Raw genomic sequence first — 19,919 nt, forward strand, 5'->3', positions numbered from 1 at the left:
CTCTCCAGGACTACCAACTCTAGCTTTAAGATCCCTACAGTCTGACTGTGATGTCACTGATCACCTGGGGGCTTCCCCAGACTTGTACAAAGCATAATGGGAAGCACACAGTGTTAGCCAATCAGAGTAGACAGATACAGTGACATGTCCTCGCTCATCTCTCTCTGGCTCCTCCTCCAGAAAACGCTCTGAAATTGCGCATTTATGTGTAAAACTGAGGTATTTCTCATAATTATATAAAAGCTAGTGAGAAATAAAACTTGAAAAATGAAAAATGCTGATTTTGTAACTTGATAACACCTCTGTAGTGATTTACAAGACATTTCAGACATCAGTGTCACACATCGAATCAAGGTAACTGCCGGTCTTTTCAAAAGCTCAGCCATGCACAGACACATCCTCCTGCAGATGGCGGTAGAAAGGAAAGAAAATATTCATGGGAATTCCCCACAATAAATATGTTCTCTTGAATAAAATGAGCTGTGATTTTACAAGTTGTTTCAAAAATAAACCGACATTATAATGCTTGGATTTCAGGAGAAACTAAATGTTGTCACTTTTGTGAAATTTGGGTGGCCCTTTAGCATGAAATATGGGCTAAAACATTTCATGAATTTTTTTTTTTTTTTTTTTTTGGAGTTTCTGTTATTCTAAATTTTTAGATCTTGTTTACTTTTTAATGAAGGCAAATATCAATTATCGGTTTTCAACATGAGTAATGACAGAGCCGGCCCAAGGCATACGCCAACTACGCGGTCGCTTAGGGCCTCCACACCACCAGGGGGCCCTGAGAGCACCAAGACGTTGTGATAAAAAGTAAATATATACATGAAATTACAATAGTATTGAATAATTTAAACAAAATTGTATTACACCCGAAAAAAATAAATCATTTTGACAAAATACCAATACTAGGTTAATTGATGCCTCCTGTTGGCTGCTGCCACTGTTCGGCAAATTTAGATCCACCGCTTGGGTCAGGTGGTCGATGACTAATTGTGAGGAATGAAGTGAGTGCAAGTCATGTCTCAGAAAAGAAATTATCCCTCTGGAGCGGAGAAAAGAAAAAAGAAGTTGGAAGACGAGAAAAACAACAAGACAAAGGTAGGTTTGCATGTCCAATATTACAATGTTTGTTGTCATTATTTGGGAAATGCTCCGTTCGTTTAGTGTAAAGTGCTTTAGGTGTCTTAAAGTCAGAAGCGATTGCTCTAAGACTGCAGGGGAAGCTCAGCTTCCCCTAAAATGTCAAAAAATAAGTGATCAAATATATACTGTTGTGTGTACGTCACTGACTAAATATGCGCTACAACGCGCTCAACTTTGTTCAGAATCAGCTTCTTATCACTGGTAATGACGCGGCTTTCCTCTCACTCAAACCCGCAGCTTCACAGTGCTTTAAAGGTGTTGAAAATGACCAGTACATCTTTGGGAGGGCCAAAGAAAACTGTAAAATTTCTATTTTGATATTTTAAGAGAAAATGGCTAAAATAAGTGGGTCAATGTATTACCAAACATCCAAAGAAAATGAACATTTTCCAAATAGGCAGTTTTTATTTTCAGTCCTACTGTTATCAATGGAATATGCATTTAAAGTGGAAAATACAAAACAAACCTATCTTTGGCAGACAACAGTATCTTGAGGCCTTAAATGCTTTACAGATTATCAGGAACATCCACAACAGAAAGTTTAAGATACTAAATATCTGGTGATTCCAGACTGTATGTAGGTCATTTGACCTAATTTTTTTTCTTAAAATATCAAAAATAGAAATTTTACACTCTTCTATGACCCTTCTAAACATGTACTGGTCATTCTCAGCATATTGAGTACCTTGGAAAATCTATAGCTGCTGCAGTTTAGAAAATCCAGCTGTATTTGAAGTAACACTCGGGACGAGTGGTTGTTTTTGGGCTGTTCCATGCTTGTCTCAGCGAGGTCCTAGACTAACTTTGTTCATGTAAATGAGGAGCTGATGAGTAGGACTGAGAAAGGAGAGCCTGAAGACCATCAAAAAGTTGCCCTATAATGCTTTCAGTTGAGCAGCTTGGCATAACCAGATGATGGCTTTCATTCTAGAAAGAATGTATAATTTCAGTTAGCAAAGAAAAAAAATGTTCCCCATGTTGTTCTCTTTGTGGATCTCTCAGTCATGTATTATACCAAGAATCATCCTGCTTCTATATTCAAATATGTTGTAACTCGTCCACACGGCTTTTGACTTCACAAAGCTCAAAATAGGAAAACAAAATTAAAATGAAAATATGTTTGTGTTTCAACTGTCTAAAGGATATTAACTGTCATATTCTGCTGGAACTTTGTAATATTATCATTTCTAAAAAATAAAGCACTCCAAATAAATAAATAATATGCAGTGACTTTGAACGTTATTTTTCAACAAACTCTACAGGAAACGTCAAGAACTCACTGTGGTCTTATTTTGCAGCATATTACTCTTTAAAAAACAGCTCACTTTTTTGTCTGGAGCCTCCTCTGTGGTCTTCAGGTTGTGTTGATCTGCTGTCATCAATCTCCTCCGACGTGCTCTTTACATCATTATCATCATCTGTATATATGAGAGCAGAAACTAACGTGATGCACTAAAGTGAACGAGGATAAAGTGTGTCGGTTAACTCGATGACAGACTGTGTTCATGCACTTTACTCCGAGAATAAACTTATGGGATAACTTAACATGAATCCCAAAGACTTGAACTAAAGCCACACATTTGGCTCAAAGTACGTCTCGTAAAAAAAAAAAAAGGAATGTTGAGTTAGCGTGATTTTATCAGGACTTACCTCCAGGCTTTCCAGTGTCTCGGGTGAACTTTCCTCCGGTGTAAAACCGACTTCTACTCCAGTGCTGCTCCTTGGAGAGGGTCGACCTCCGATTATTTATCCATTAATTCATAAGTGAAGCTGGTTGGAGCCGCGCCGCTTCTGCTCGTTTAGCTTCTCCTTGTACAAAGCGCTCGTTGCTTCCCAGCGGTTTTTAATTTGCTCCACTGACCTGCTGACTCCGGACACAACAAGTCTGTGCTGCCAGTTTACGTCCGTCAAGCTTTTTTAAATTAAAAAAAAAACTTATTTTAAATTCATTTAAAACGTTGAGGAGTGTTGGCTCTTGTAAAGTCCAGCTCTGTTTTTTCCGTCGCCATTTCCGCGAACACAGAGCAGGAAGCATCACGTGGTGATGTGACGTAACAGACATGCGCAGTAACGCTCCTCACAGGCGGACAATCCGACGTACCGTTTACACGGAACGCGATCGGGTTAAAAACTAGTGATGTTAAGTTCGAGTCAGGCTGCTCGACACAGCATCGAGCTTTGTGAACCAGAAGTGTCGGTGAGCAGCGTTTCGAGCACGCCCTCATCACGTGACCACTGCGAGCGAGGCCTCGTTACGTCACACCACGTGTCGAGCTTCGCGGGAAAGTCGAATAATCTGGGCGTGTCAATACGACCCGCCAAGTATTTAAATGAGATCTGAATCGCGACACAAACTGTGCGTTTGTGAGAGGAGGAGACTGCTAGCGACAGTGTTACTGCCAATTACTACGCGACAGGGACAGCATTAGTTTATATTTAGGTCTAGTTCAGAGTTCATTTAGTATAGTTAGCTACATACACATAGGACCTAACATAGACAGACACACACCACACACAACAGGCATTTATTCATATACAACATTTATCCACACAGTACATCAACACAAGTTATAGGTTAGACTATATATTCATAGGTAGATCAGAGACTGAGCTGAGTGACTGAAGAGCTGTGATTTTGGCGAGCGGGTCTTCTCCAAAGCTGGAGAGGTGGTGAGGCAGAAGAGGAGCCGATTAAAGCCCAGCACTGTTGAAAATTTCAAAAAAATTTCAAAAAAGAATCATTTCAACTTGAAATGATTCTTTTTTGAAAAAATTGTTGATAGTTGCACAATCACCGTCTCCTATCTCCTCTATTCTAATTTACAAATTACAGTATCATAAGCACGTCTTTCTCACTTTTCCCGTCACATTCCATCCAAATATTGAGGACTGATGAATCTACATATAGTCTACAATAAAGGTTTTCATAACCAGTATGTGTACATCTGTAAGGACTATTTATTACATTAAGAAAGACACAATAATGAAGATGACATTTTTTATTACTATCTTTCAATGACAAACCACATCAGTCATGAATTACTGCAAATCACAGCACTCGCTCAGGGTAATTCTCAAAACAATCCAGCAGATGTCACCCTTCAAACTGTATCAAATGCCTCGAAGCAGTGTGTCGATTTTCAGCCAGTTGTGTTGAAGTGGCTCATTGGTTCATGAGGCCTCGAAATTGCCATCACTATTAGAAACAGGGTTACACCACCTCCTCTAACCCGATCATAATTTCGATCGGATTGGGCTATTCTAATCAGATGGAGCTGTTTACATGGTGTGATTTTGATCTGATTGTTCAATCTGGTTGTTCAATCAGATTACTTTTGGTCCATGTAACCGCAGCTAGTGTGGACGCTGAGTGTCCACAGAGTTCAATAGCGACACAAAGCATGCAGCGAAACGAGACGAGTCATTGGATAAATGCTGGGCTTTGTCCCGCCCATCGGACGCTCAGCGTGTCTGGGGTCTATGGGGCAGTGGGCGGGCCTCGGCTGGCCCGGACGCTCAGCTTCTGCATGATGATTGGATGATCTGTCTGAGGCTGAATCTATCGCAGTTTCTGTTCCTACCGAGCAGCGGGTGCTGCTGAGCTCCTCCACCGTCACAAAGCGCTCACAGGCGGACAAACTTCACACGAGCCTCGCGCCAGTCCCAGCTAGCGAGCTAGCTAGGTAGCAAGCTGCACATAATGACACATTTGAATGTTGTGGACCAGATTTTGGCGAAGCCATTTTGTCTTCTTACAAAGAAAAACTTAGAGTTAAACAGCAGGTCAGATCAACTCCTCAGATTAATTTGGTGCAAAAGGTGGGAAAAGTAGCTCAGCTCTCAAAGGTTTGCAGGCCAAAGTTAAAGCAGTAGCCCCCAGTGCAATGTTTGTGCATTACTATACACACACACACTGCTGTTATGTTGTGGATTTCTATGTTCATTTTGGAGATTAAGTATTGTATTTATTATTTAAGTATTTAATCTTGATTACAACTTTATTTTTCTGTAAGATAATGTGAATGTCATTTGATTCTATTTTGTATTTGGATATTGAACATTTTGCACACCATTGCAGAAAGAAATTAAACTATTTAACGTGTTTACTATAAATGCAGTCTCCTGCCTGCTGATGTTACTTTCAAATAGTTAAATTAATGAGCCATACTTATACATCACTCTGTATGTAGAAGTTAATTAAAACATATTATGAGTTTGCTACCCCTTTAAGGTTAAAAACAAGAATGACACCTGTATGATGTAAGATAATTATAAATAATGCTAATGATTGTGGGTATGTTACACACATAACAGTGTAGTCTATGGAATAATGAGGCATCTGGTGCTGAGGTGATGGTAGGGGGCCCCCAAATGAAATTCTGCTTAAGGCCCCATAAAGGCTTGGGCCGGCCCTGAGTAATGATCAGTATGGGCCCTGACAACCTCATAATGGTTCACCCCTGCATTAAATCAATCTGTAATTCTAAGCTGTGCTAACCGTGGCAGGAAAAAATGTGACTGGTGACATTATTTAAAATGAAAACTAAAGTTCAGCCAGTGAGGATTAATGGTAACGTCCTCATACCGGTAACTTTACCTTATTTTGACCATTTGATTCTCCATTATGTTTCTTGGCCTGAATATTTTAGTCCAGTGTTCATATTTTCACTGCTATATCTGACAAGATCATTCAACTCAGATTGCCCTTACCAAAAAGTAGTATATGCAAGTATGTTTCAAGTATACTTCTAGTTTACTTTTTATATACTTATAAGTACTATTTTTTGGTAAGGGTGGCTGTGTTAGTTAATTCACTGTATTCACCAAAATAGCTGTAACTGTTACTCACAAAGCAGGAGATTGTACAGATTAACTTGCCAACAACATAAAACTCCAACAAAATAAAGATTTTCCTGCAGAACATCAGGATTACACCATTTCACTCCCTCATAGTGGTGCCCACTCTCTCAGTTTAAGTGACTGCTTCCTAAGGAGGACAATACTTATTATTGGTTCTTTTTCTTTTACTTGTAGTGATTTATTTTGTGGTTGATTTGTTTGTTTTCTTTCGCTATGGGACACATTTTTCAAAAATTTATGTCACAAATATATTCACATCTAGCAGCTAGACTTTGTTTAGCCGCATTTTTGATTTGTGGATCACAATTTTTTTTTTATCTTTATGACAACTGATTCTTATCAATTTACTCCTGCACAGGAGCTCCACTTAAAAAAATTTGATTACACTGAACATAGATTTCATAATATTGAATAGTCAAAGTCAAAGTGTACTTTATTGTCAAAAATCTATGTAACAGGGTTAGCACAGAAGATTGAAATTGCATTTGACCAGTCTCCAATGTGCAGTTAAGCTAAACATATAGATAAGACATTGACAATAATCACACACACACACACACACACTTACTCTAAGGGTCACTGGGGGTGGGGGGTTGGATGGGGTGCTGGAGCCTATTCTAGCAGTATTATTATTATTATTATTAAATAATACATAATTTTTCAGTATATAAGTTGCAGGACCTCCCAAACTAAAAAAAAAAAAAAAAAAATGTCTTAAACTCCAGAAAATGTGGTACCTCTTGTTAAAATGTGTTTTTAAAAACAGGAAAAACTAAAATTCTGATTGACCTTGCTACTAAACCTGCCATCATCATCACCACCGGAAACAAAGTCCATAGAGTTAAAACCTGATAAACTTCATGCAGCAGATTGTTCTGACCGTCTCCATGGTGGTGATTTTTGCTGTAATATGATAATGGAGGAGAAATGGTCATTGTTGTTGTTGTGGTCTGAGCTTTTTACGGGGAATCTTAGGATTTTGTCTCTTCTGTGACGGGATAATGAAGGAGCCGTCAGAACCTCGTGTACCTGTCACACTCCCCTGAGCTTTGGACAGCTTTTATGAATAAATCACAGTCGACTGTTGTGTGGATTCCTTTGGGACGAGGCTTTGTTTGCACCCAGTGACCCACAGAACCAGAGTCTGCAGTTCTGTGCAATGAGGTTCAGAACCCTGAGAAAGAATTCTGATTAAACTGATGGGTTTCTTTCTTTTTCACCACTGGATTAAAAGAGTGAAAATCTAATGTAAGATATATATTTTTTTTCCTACTTGGTGTCCTTTTTCTCAGAGTGATGATGTTCCAGGTGTTCATGTGATCCACCTCAGGTTTGGACCATGGTGTTGCCATGCAGTGGAGACCTCAGCACCACAGATGGGTCTCTGGTGGTTTCTTCTTCTCTGGGGACAGAGATCCTAATGACCTTCATAACCCGCGCCGGCCTCCAGAGGACGGCAGCAGCAGTTAGTCCTCTGGACCGATGGACTCCTGGCTGTGGTTTATAAACTATTAAAGGTTTAACAGAAACCTGGAATGGTCCTCAATGTCTAACTGTACTTATTACAGCCGCCAGAGGGCAGCAGATATTTTCTGACAGGATGCAGAAACTGTTCTTCCTTCAGCTCTAAGACAAATACGTATTAAAAAGGTGCTGCTGCTTTAATTCATTTAAAAACTAACAGGTTTTGATTGATGGTAACATTACCAAATCCAAATATTAGAGATGAGTAGCAGGAAAAGAGCTGATCATTGATTTGGGAACAGTGGGAGACGTTCCCAAACTGATTTTGGGTTTGAAGTGATGTCTGAAAAATGACCTTGAGTCAACAAATGTTCAAACGACTCATCAGTGATGATAAGGAAAAATGTCTGACCAAAGAGACATGTCTCCTCCAGTCCCGGTAGAACTCTGACGCCGGTGGTCGGCCTGGAATCAACGAGGACGGTTGTTCCAGTTTGTTCGGGTGCACTGAACAAATGTATTTCATCTGAAAAGACATTTCTTTCTTCTGCGAGCAAGTCAGAGGTTTCAGCAGAGGAATAACTTCTGAAAAGGTTTCTGTCAGCTGAGAGTCTTTTAGAAAATGTCAAGAAGCTGGAGCACAAAAGGACAAATCTCACACAGGTGGGGAAATGGAGCAGAACAGACAGAGATTTCAACCAGAAAGCACGAGAGAGCTGAGACGAGACGTTCTTCTCAGTTCTGCAGGTCCTGTAACTTATAATCCTTTGTGACTTATACCTAAAAAAAAAGAAAAAAACAAACAACCCACAACAAGTAGTACTACTATTTCTATGGCTTTCCCAGTAATCAATACATGAAATAAAAGAAATTCCAGCAATAAAAAAGTGCTTTATAGCACTGCATAAAAATCCCAAACCAAAAGGCTAATTAATATAAAATAAAAGTCAAATAGATTCACATTTTTACTGAAGTGTTTCCAAAGCTGTGGGCCAGCAATTTGTGTTCACCTGCATCAATAACATCCAGTATGATGTCCAACACCTTTATTTGTTCATCTTTCTCATTTTAATTTAAGAGTCCTATGGTACACACCACAAGCTGAGGGCTTCCTGCATAAATCAAGTGTTCGCTTCTCCATTGACAGTTTCTGTTGTCCAAACTGCATCAAATAACATTCCAGCATGTTGTCCATTGCACAGGTTATTTGACCATCTTGTTTATGCTGTGGTGCGCACATGTGCTACCGAGTTCCTGTCTGTTAAACTGGCCACAAAGAAAACATGTTGAAAGTGAGTTCTGCATACAGAAACAAGTGTGATTTATATGTTTTCATTCTTAAAGAAGTGTTTTTTGTTGTTGTTGTTTGTTTTTTTGCATGTGCAAATCATCATGGGACCTCCTCTGCTTTGCTTCTGAGACCCGGTGGGATCAAGTGTGGACAGACAGTGATGGCGGCAGAACTGTACAGACACATACAGGTAGTTGTATTTGTCAAGATTGATGGAAATGAAGTAGAAGATATGTTCAGTGACAGGAATGTTCATGTATCCATTGTGATGGTCAGTCTGGAGGAGGCAGTTCTCAAAATCAGAGTGTCCATGCTACAAGGAGACAAGTGAGGGAAGCCACCAAGAAACAGAACTCTGAAGGAGCTACAGGCTCTGTGGCTGGGATTGGAGAAAACTGTGCATCGTGCACCTTTTGCATCTTGCAGCTCGTTTAATTAATTTATTTAATTTATGTAGCACCAAATCACAACAAAGTTGCCTCAAGGCATTCACACAAGTAAGGTCTAACCTTACCAACCCCTAGAGCAAGAACACAGGTGACAAAACTTCCTCTGATGATTTGTGGAAGAAACCTCAAGCAGACCAGACTCAAAGGGGTGACCCTTTGCTTGGGCCATGATACCGACACAATTGACAAAATGACTATACAGGAAATTTTGGACGTTCATGCACAGGACGGGAGGCCTGCAGAAGAAGACACCACACCCATCTCTGGATGGAGCCACTCCTCAAACAGAGAGAAAAAAGACAGAATCAAGCATCAGAAAGACAACAAATACAGTATAATTTGTCAGCATTAAGCAACAAGAAAAACAGAAGAAATACTAAGGTGATCACTGGCCACTAGCCCTAAGTAAGTCTTCATGGTGGGACAGAAGAAACACACATGTAAAGATGTGAAAATGATTTTTTTTTTTTTTTTTTTTTTTGAGGTTTCAGAGTTCTCATACTGCTGGTCACTAATGTGGATTTAGAATCTGTCTCATTGTGGATTCTGTCAGTTGATGGCATGACAAATTCCATTAAAGTGTAGTGGAAGAAGAGCTCCGCCCACACTGAGCGGCACAAGGCCTCCACCCAGTCCAGCTGCTTTCCTGCTAAATGTCGACAGCGTGAAGCATCATCGCTCCGAATTTCAACCTCTTCATATTGACATTGAGCTGATGGCAGTTTTATTATAATTTCATTATTTTTAATTTCATGGAAAAGTCAACATTTTTTGTCGTCATGTTTGGTGTTGTTGGTCAGAGGGTGACTTCTATTTTTTTTTTTTTTTTTTTTTTATCTCAGAGCCTATGAGATTAGGTTTGCTCCCTCAGCTGTTTGGTCATTTGTTCAAGGAGTTTCTGGATAAAGGAAGTCTTAAAAAAGTATCCTGAGATAGCATGTCAAATTTTGGAAAACATCTGGTGAAGGTTCACTCAGAGATGGCTGGACAGTTTTTCTTCAAACATGGTGGGAATATTACTTGGGCAGATATCTAGAGATGGTTAGATTTTGGTGTAGTTTGGTCAAAGGTTAAGGAAAGCACTGTCTGAAAAACACCTGTTTGTGGTAAATCACAACAAGCAAAAAGGCCTAGATGGATGATCTGCAGCAAACAAAGACACAGACAGTGGCCGACATAACAGACTCTCAAAAACTCTGCGAAACACCGGAGAAGGCTCGCTCCAGGGGTCCAGATTCTCTGACATCAATGCAGGTCTTCCACACAGGTTTTCCTTGACCTACAAAGGTCAAGGAAAAACATGATTAAAAAACACTCTTTTAAAAAAATATATATTTCAAGAACCAACAAGCCAAGATGATGATCCAAAGTATGCATTCATATTTTTGGAGTAGTTGGTCAGAGGTCCCAGGAAGACATTGTCTGAACACACCTGTTTTGTACATCTCAGTCAAAAAAAATAAATAAATAAATGGATGGATGATCACAACATATATTGATCAGCAAAGTAATTGTGGTTTCCTGGTATAAATAATAAATTCATACATTGTGAAAGACACGGTTACAGGACAGAGATTAGATTTATATGTGGTGTGCAGAGCACATGGGACATGCATCAGCAATCTGATGCCTTCATGGTCATTTATGGTCAAAAATAAAAAAATGTAATTTTTAAAGGAATCCTCTCTGGATCTGTAGAAAGTGTTTGTTTTTATCCCTCTGTGCAGATGGACACACGTCGGGTGTGCAGCGGGTGATCTGCTGATTGTGCCTGAAAACAGGAGCCGTTTTGTGCTCAAGAAGTTTCACTGGACAGACGAACATTAACATTCATTCATACGGCCGATGTAGAGTCCAAACATCAAAGCGCTCAGGTCACCTCACTGAATGCTGCGATTTGACGAATCCTGGATGAGGCCTGGGTTCGATTGTGCACGTGTGTCTGGGCTCGAGGAGAGAAAAGAGAAAGCGTGAGTGTGAGATTGATTTCCTCTGTTGTTCGAGCTGATCTGTGAGCTGAATTGAAATGACTTCTCATCCAGCAGGTCTGAAGAGCCCACATCGAGTGTCTGAGTGGAAGAGATGCATTTAAACCGTTCCACTGCTGGACATCATCTGTGACTCCGACCCCACCGACTCCCTTCAGAAAGAAGACAGGTGACTGAATGTCCTACTGATCTGCAGCTGCTGTGAAGGTTTGTGGAGGAAATCCTCTCGCTGATGCAGGGTTTCGATCCTAAGCTGTGATACGGAGACGTGCCGTCACAACCTGCCAGCAGAAAAAGAAGTTCTTCTATGTCACGCTGTCGCTGCTGTGATGGCGTAAACCTCAGAACAGAATTCTTCCCAACATTCATCCTGAAAAGAGATGAAACCGCAGCAGAAAGAAGAAATGTCTCAATTTCAATACTGCTGGTGAAAAAACAACCATTCATTCTTTCATTATTCACATCATGTTCTCATCTTTATCACAGAAGCAGTTGTGACAATCAGATTGTATCCAGTCATTTTATGAACAAACCTAATGATGATCTTATGGGGCAGCAACATGTGAATATATTAACGAGGCAGTTTACAGATGACATAAGTCATCACTGAGTCATAATTCATCATTCAGTCATAGGACTCGTCTGCATGAAGTCAGTGAAGCAGTTGCAGCAGGACATTATTATAAGAAATTGGACCTCAAAATGCAGACAACCACACTCAAGTGATATACAGAGCATCCAGAAAGTATTCACAGCACTTCACTTCCACATTTTGTTATTCCAAAAAATAGAGTAAATTAATTTTTTCCCCCTTAAAAATTCTACTCACAACACCCCATAATGACAACATGAAAAAGGTTGGAGATTCTTTTGTGGCAAATTTAATGAAAAATAAACTAGCAAATCACATGTACATATGTATTCACAGCCTTTGCTCAATACTTGTTGGTGCAATCTATCTTTGGCAGTTTGGTCCATTCCTCTTTGCAGCACCTCTCAAGCTCCATCCAGGTTGGATGGGGAGCGTCGGTTGCACAGACATTTTCAGATCTCTCCAGAGATGTTCAGTCAGATTCAGGTTTGGCTCTGGCGTGGACCACTCAAGGACATTCACAGAGTTGTCCTGAAGCCACTCTTTTGACATCTTGGCTGTGTGCTTAGGGTCATTGTCCTGCTGGAAGATGACCCATCGCCCCAGTCTGAGGTCCAAGAGCGCTCTGGAGCAGGTTTTCATCCAGGATGCCTCTGTATGTTGCTGCATTCATCTTTCCCTCTAGGAAGAGTCCTGGTGGATCAAATCTTCTTCCATTACAGATGATGGAGGCCACTGTGCTCACTGGGACCTTCAAAGCAGCAGAAATGTTTTTGTTTCCTTCCCCAGATTTGTGCCTCCAGACAATCGTGTCTCTGAGGTCTACAGACAATTCCCTTGACTTCATACTTGGTTTGTGTTCTGACTGTCAACTGTGGGACCTTATATGTAGACAGGTGTGTGTCTTTCCAAATCATGTCCAATCAACTGAATTTACCACAGGTGGACTCCAATTAAACTGGAAAGAACATCTCAAGGATGATCAGTGGAAACAGGAGGTACATGAGCTCAAGTCTGAGCTTCATGGCAAAGGCTGTGAATACTTATGTACATGTGATTTCTTAGTTCTTTTTATTTTTAATAAATTCTCAAAAATCTTAAAAACAAATTCATATTGCCATTATGGGGTAATGTGTGTAGAATTTTGAAAAAAAAAAGAATTTCATCCATTTTGGAATAAGGCTATAACATAACAAAATGTGGAAAAAGTGAAGCTCTGTGAATAATTTCATCAAAAAAAGAGAAGAGAAACAAACCCATATGCAAGTCACATCGCAGTATAAGACGTACCTTTTTTTCTTCATTAGCTGCTCTTTAATTTGAGATTTTTGTTGTGTATTTTTACAATTGCCATTTATTATTTTATTATTGGAGTTTGTTTTATTTAGGGCTTTGATTTCTGGGTAAAGCTGACATAAATAGTCATTATTATTAATGAATATGTAAATTTTCAGCATATAATTTGCACTAGACTGTAAGTCGCAGGACCTCCTAAACTACTAAAAACACCGTGACTTATAGTCTGGTAAATCCGGTATTTCTAACAGTTTTGTCTCGTTTTATGGCCCAGTCACATTCTGACGATTAGCCCGGTGTTTGCCGGCGGAGAGTGAAAAGTTGATTAACGGTGAGCAGCGCAGTGGTCCTGGACAAATTTTCAACATGCTTAAGATCTTCAACCGTCATGCTAAAACAGCGGAAAGAGATTAGCTCCTCTGGTGCTACAGCACCTCTGGTAGTGCGCCATTACTGTAGCGTTATCTCTGCTGGCTAATGTCAGAAGATCCCTTGGGCATGAAGACGTATGAAGGAATATGTAGAACTGGTCTCCACGATCCACCAGCAGTGATGCAAACGCAGAGTTACACAGAGTAACTCAGCTACGTCAAACGCTGAGTTGACGACCTGCTCTGCTAAGTGTGCTACCAGCGCACCTGCCGTCAGATGGTGACAATTAAACTATGTTCATATAGTACATCGGTGGACCGTCGCCAAACGCTGTCCTCCACTAAGCTACATTGAAGACAGGAAATTTGGAACCCTGGACTGAATCTTCACGCTTCACGTCATTGTGTGATCGACCCTAAATATCAGAAGCAAACTTTTTTTATTCATTGTGCTTTCATAAATGCTTTTTTTTGTCACTTTTGTTTCCTTGTATGTATCTGTTTTGTGCAAGTATGTACACTTTGACCCCTTTGTGTTTTCGTGCTGTTGTACGGTTGTTGGATGTCTGCAGGTGATTTTTTTTCCACCTGCTGACTGACAACAAACCCAGAATGTCAATGATGTGTTTGAGGAGCAGCAGGTTTGACTTTCTGCACAGGAGCTGATGTTTGCACAATGAGATGCAAATGTGTGCAGCTGCAGGACTACAAAACAGAGTGAGAAAAACACACATGTTGTTGTGCACACTGCACACACACACACACACACACACACACACCTCCAGCACTTCAGCATCTCAAAACTTTATTGATCCCGACGGAAACTGCGGATGTTACAGCCTCACAGATAAACAAGCAGACATGAAGAGCCATCTGGAAGAAACATAAGCACATTTAAGAAAGAAATACAAGCTAAATATTCAAATAAGACAACTTTAAAAACCTCTTTTGCACTCAGCCTGACTTACTGCACTAATGGTGCTGGTAATACTGCACACAGAAACGTTTTATTGCACATTCTGAGTGGGAGAGTGTTGTTGCACACATGGGCAGCTGCAGAAATTTTATTGTTGTGTATCTGAGTGATATAAGAGGGAGCAATGAAGAGACACTGTAAGACCAGAAGGAGTTATCGAGTTACCAACGGTTGTGCTGCTGCTAAAAATGCTTTGCCGGCTAACTATTAACACTATGAAGCGGGTGGTTAGCATATATGTGTGTGTGTGTGTGTGTGTGTGTGTGTGTGTGTGTGTGTGTGTGGTGTGTGTGTGGTGTGTGTGTGTAACGTGCATCATGTGTGCAAAAGAGTTCGTATCAGTCTTTGTCCGTGTGTGCATAAAGTCTGGAGTTGCATTGACAACAGCAGGCTGTAAGGGAGGGCAGATAAGAGGGGAGCCGAATGTTTCACCAAGGCCATTGAAATCCTTCTGGAGGAAAACAAGTGGGGCGTTTTGGACCTTCAGTAGCTGATAAGGCTGCCATGTTTAGGGTTCGGCAGAGACACACAGAAATTCATTTGCGGCTCCTCTGACCGTCGAAATCCAATTCATGAAATTCTCTGGTCTCCAACATCTTCCTTTGCAAGGCAGAGATATTGCTCCGAGATGTTTTTCTAACTTGCGTCTGAGTCAGTGGCGGCTGGCAATTTAATTTAAAGGTTTTGTTGTTATTAGTTAGTCAAGTATTTAATTTAAGTTTTTCAAGCTTCTTAGTTTGCCTCCATTCCACTCAGTAATGTTCATGCAAAATATTACCTTAATTTTCTCTCGCTCTCTCTCACACACACACACACACACAGACACACACACTCTCTCTCTCACCACACACACACACACACACACACACACACACACACACACACACACACACACACACACCCACACACACACAAACATTTTCTCTTTCTCTCTCTCTCTCTCTCTCTCTCTGAAGGTGGTATGAACATTGTAGTATGTACATAATGTTCTTTTGTCAACTGAAGAATTTTTCCATATTTTGAAAGAGTGTAAATTTGGTGATATTTTCTATTTTGTTAAGGGGGTGTCATTTGTGAACCCCAGGATCTGTTTGTCTGAAGATAATGGCAGTGCAGTACAGTTTGGTGTACTATGTGTGTAATTGGTGTCAAATGGTGAAATGTTCTTTGCTCAAGAACTTGAGTGTTGTATTGATACTGTTCCTTCCAAAGCAGAAATGGGGCCTGATATAGCTGTAAATGGTTAACTTATCTGTAAAACTGCTGATTTTTGAGAAGGACATGAAATGATTATTGTGGAATTGTAAGTATAGTAATTTTCCGACTGTTCACTTGAATGCCTGTACTGGACAAGGCAAGGGAATCTATTGGCACAGCAGCCCCACCAAGACTGTTTTTCACCACCCACCACTGGTCTGAGTTCAAAAGTTAATGTAGTCTGAGACAGTCAGACAGTTGTAGTCTTACACACCTCTCTGCAGCTTCTCTCCCCCTGCCATCCCCTCATTACCCCATCCCCGTAGAGACGGTGTCTGCTCCCAGACCACCAATAACCAGCAAAAATCTATTTAAGCATAAAAATTCAAAAAGAAAAAATAATATAGCACCTTCAACTGCACCACAGACTAAAACAGTTAAATGTGGTCTATTAAACATTAGGTCTCTCTCTTCTAAGTCCCTGTTAGTAAATTATATAATAATTGATCAACATATTGATTTATTCTGCCTAACAGAAACCTGGTTACAGCAGGATGAATATGTTAGTTTAAATGAGTCAACACCCCCGAGTCACACTAACTGCCAGAATGCTCGTAGCACAGGCCGAGGCAGAGGATTAGCAGCAATCTTCCATTCCAGCTTATTAATTAATCAAAAACCCAGACAGAGCTTTAATTCATTTGAAAGCTTGACTCTTAGTCTTGTCCATCCAAATTGGAAGTCCCAAAAACCAGTTTTATTTGTTATTATCTATCGTCTACCTGGTCGTTACTGTGAGTTTCTCTGTGAATTTCAGACCTTTTGTCTGACTTAGTGCTTAGCTCAGATAAGATAATTATAGTGGGCGATTTTAACATCCACACAGATGCTGAGAATGACAGCCTCAACACTGTATTTAATCTATTGTTAGACTCAATTGGCTTTGCTCAAAATATAAATGAGTCCACCCACCACTTTAATCATATCTTAGATCTTGTTCTGACTTATGGTATGGAATTGAAGACTTAACAGTATTCCCTGAAAACTCCCTTCTGTCTGATCATTTCTTAATAACATTTACATTTACTCTGATGGACTACCCAGCAGTGGGGAATAAGTTTCATTAAACTAGAAGTCTTTCAGAAAGCGCTGTAACTAGGTTTAAGGATATGATTCCTTCTTTATGTTCTCTAATGCCATATACCAACACAATGCAGAGTAGCTACCTAAACTCTGTAAGTGAGATAGAGTATCTCGTCAATAGTTTTACATCCTCACTGAAGACAACTTTGGATGCTGTAGCTCCTCTGAAAAAGAGAGCTTTAAAATCAGAAGTGCCTGACTCCGTGGTATAACTCACAAACTCGCAGCTTAAAGCAGATAACCCGTAAGTTGGAGAGGAAATGGCGTCTCACTAATTTAGAAGATCTTCACTTAGCCTGGAAAAAGAGTCTGTTGCTCTATAAAAAAAGCCCTCCGTAAAGCTAGGACATCTTACTACTCATCACTAATTGAAGAAATAAGAACAACCCAGGTTTCTTTTCAGCACTGTAGCCAGGCTGACAAAGAGTCAGAGCTCTATTGAGCCAAGTATTCCTTTAACTTTAACTAGTAATGACTTCATGACTTTCTTTGCTAATAAAATTTTAACTATTAGAGAAAAAATTACTCATAACCATCCCAAAGACGTATCGTTATCTTTGGCTGCTTTCAGTGATGCCGGTATTTGGTTAGACTCTTTCTCTCAGATTGTTCATTCTGAGTTATTTTCATTAGTTACTTCCTCCAAACCATCAACATGTCTATTAGACCCCATTCCTACCAGGCTGCTCAAGGAAGCCCTATTATTAATTAATGCTTCGATCTTAAATATGATCAATCTATCCTTATTAGTTGGCTATGTACCACAGGCTTTTAAGGTGGCAGTAATTAAACCATTACTTAAAAAGCCATCACTTGACCCAGCTATCTTAGCTAATTATAGGCCAATCTCCAACCTTCCTTTTCTCTCAAAAATTCTTGAAAGGGTAGTTGTAAAACAGCTAACTGATCATCTGCAGAGGAATGGTCTATTTGAAGAGTTTCAGTCAGGTTTTAGAATTCATCATAGTACAGAACAGCATTAGTGAAGGTTACAATGATCTTCTTATGGCCTCAGACAGTGGACTCATCTCTGTGCTTGTTCTGTTAGACCTCAGTGCTGCTTTTGATACTGTTGACCATAAAATTTTATTACAGAGGTTAGAGCATGCCATAGGTATTAAAGGCACTGCGCTGCGGTGGTTTGAATCATATTTATCTAATAGATTACAATTTGTTCATGTAAATGGGGAATCTTCTTCACAGACTAAGGTTAATTATGGAGTTGCACAAGGTTCTGTGCTAGGACCAATTTTATTCACTTTATACATGTTTCCCTTAGGCAGTATTATTAGACAGCATTGCTTAAATTTTCATTGTTACGCAGATGATACCCAGCTTTATCTATCCATGAAGCCAGAGGACACACACCAATTAGCTAAACTGCAGGATTGTCTTACAGACATAAAGACATGGATGACCTCTAATTTCCTGCTTTTAAACTCAGATAAAACTGAAGTTATTGTACTTGGCCCCACAAATCTTAGAAACATGGTGTCTAACCAGATCCTTACTCTGGATGGCATTACCCTGACCTCTAGTAATACTGTGAGAAATCTTGGAGTCATTTTTGATCAGGATGTCATTCAATGCGCATATTAAACAAATATGTAGGACTGCTTTTTTGCATTTGCGCAATATCGCTAAAATTAGAAAGGTCTTGTCTCAGAGTGATGCTGAAAAACTAATTCATGCATTTATTTCCTCTAGGCTGGACTATTGTAATTCATTATTATCAGGTTGTCCTAAAAGTTCCCTGAAAAGCCTTCAGTTAATTCAAAATGCTGCAGCTAGAATACTAACGGGGACTAGAAGGAGAGAGCATATCTCACCCATATTGGCTTCCTGTTAATTCTAGAATACAATTTAAAATTCTTCTTCTTACTTATAAGGTTTTGAATAATCAGGTCCCATCTTATCTTAGAGACCTCTTAGTACCATATCACCCCAATAGAGCGCTTCGCTCTCAGACTGCAGGCTTACTTGTAGTTCCTAGGGTTTGTAAGAGTAGAATGGGAGGCAGAGCCTTCAGCTTTCAGGCTCCTCTCCTGTGGAACCAGCTCCCAATTCAGATCAGGGAGACAGACACCCTCTCTACTTTTAAGATTAGGCTTAAAACTTTCCTTTTTGCTAAAGCTTATAGTTAGGGCTGGATCAGGTGACCCTGAACCATCCCTTAGTTATGCTGCTATAGACTTAGACTGCTGGGGGGTTCCCATGATGCACTGAGTGTTTCTTTCTCTTTTTGCTCTGTATGCACCACTCTGCATTTAATCATTAGTGATTGATCTCTGCTCCCCTCCACAGCATGTCTTTTTCCTGGTTCTCTCCCTCAGCCCCAACCAGTCCCAGCAGAAGACTGCCCCTCCCCGAGCCTGGTTCTGCTGGAGGTTTCTTCCTGTTAAAAGGGAGTTTTTCCTTCCCACTGTTGCCAAGTGCTTGCTCACAGGGGGTCGTTTTGACTGTTGGGGTTTTTCCGTAATTATTGTATGGCCTTGCCTTACAATATAAGGCGCCTTGGGGCAACTGTTTGTTGTGATTTGGAGCTATATAAATAAAATTGATTGATTGATTGATTGAGATTGTACTGGCTTGCACACTTCATTAATCCTGACAGACAGATGTGGGGTTGTGGTTCTGGTAGCAGCTGTCTTGCCACTTGCAATTTCTGGTAGGACAGGGCAGTGCATAAGGGCAGTGCCTTGAATTTCCCTTTGGGATCAATACAGTATCTATCTATCTATCTATCTATCTATCTATCTATCTATCTATCTATCTATCTATCTATCTATCTATCTATCTATCTATCTATCTATCTATCTATCTATCTATCTATCTATCTATCTATCTATCTATCTATCTATCTATCTATCTATCTATCTATCTATCTATCTATCTATCTATCTATCTATCTATCTATCTATCTATCTATCTATCTATCTATCTATCTATCTATCTATCTATCTATCTATCTATCATAATCCAATCAGCCCAGTCGTCCTACCATAAAAGCAAATACGAATAAATCTTGGACGTCTTCCACTGAGAGTGGTGCCAAGCACACAACGCACCACTTCTCCCAGGCGTTGAGAACATAGCTCGCAGGATAGGTTCCATCTGGGCATGCAGGGTCCCCCAGCCTTGAT

This window comes from Thalassophryne amazonica, chromosome 14 (genome assembly GCF_902500255.1).
Source record: "Thalassophryne amazonica chromosome 14, fThaAma1.1, whole genome shotgun sequence".
Lineage (NCBI taxonomy): Eukaryota > Metazoa > Chordata > Actinopteri > Batrachoidiformes > Batrachoididae > Thalassophryne > Thalassophryne amazonica.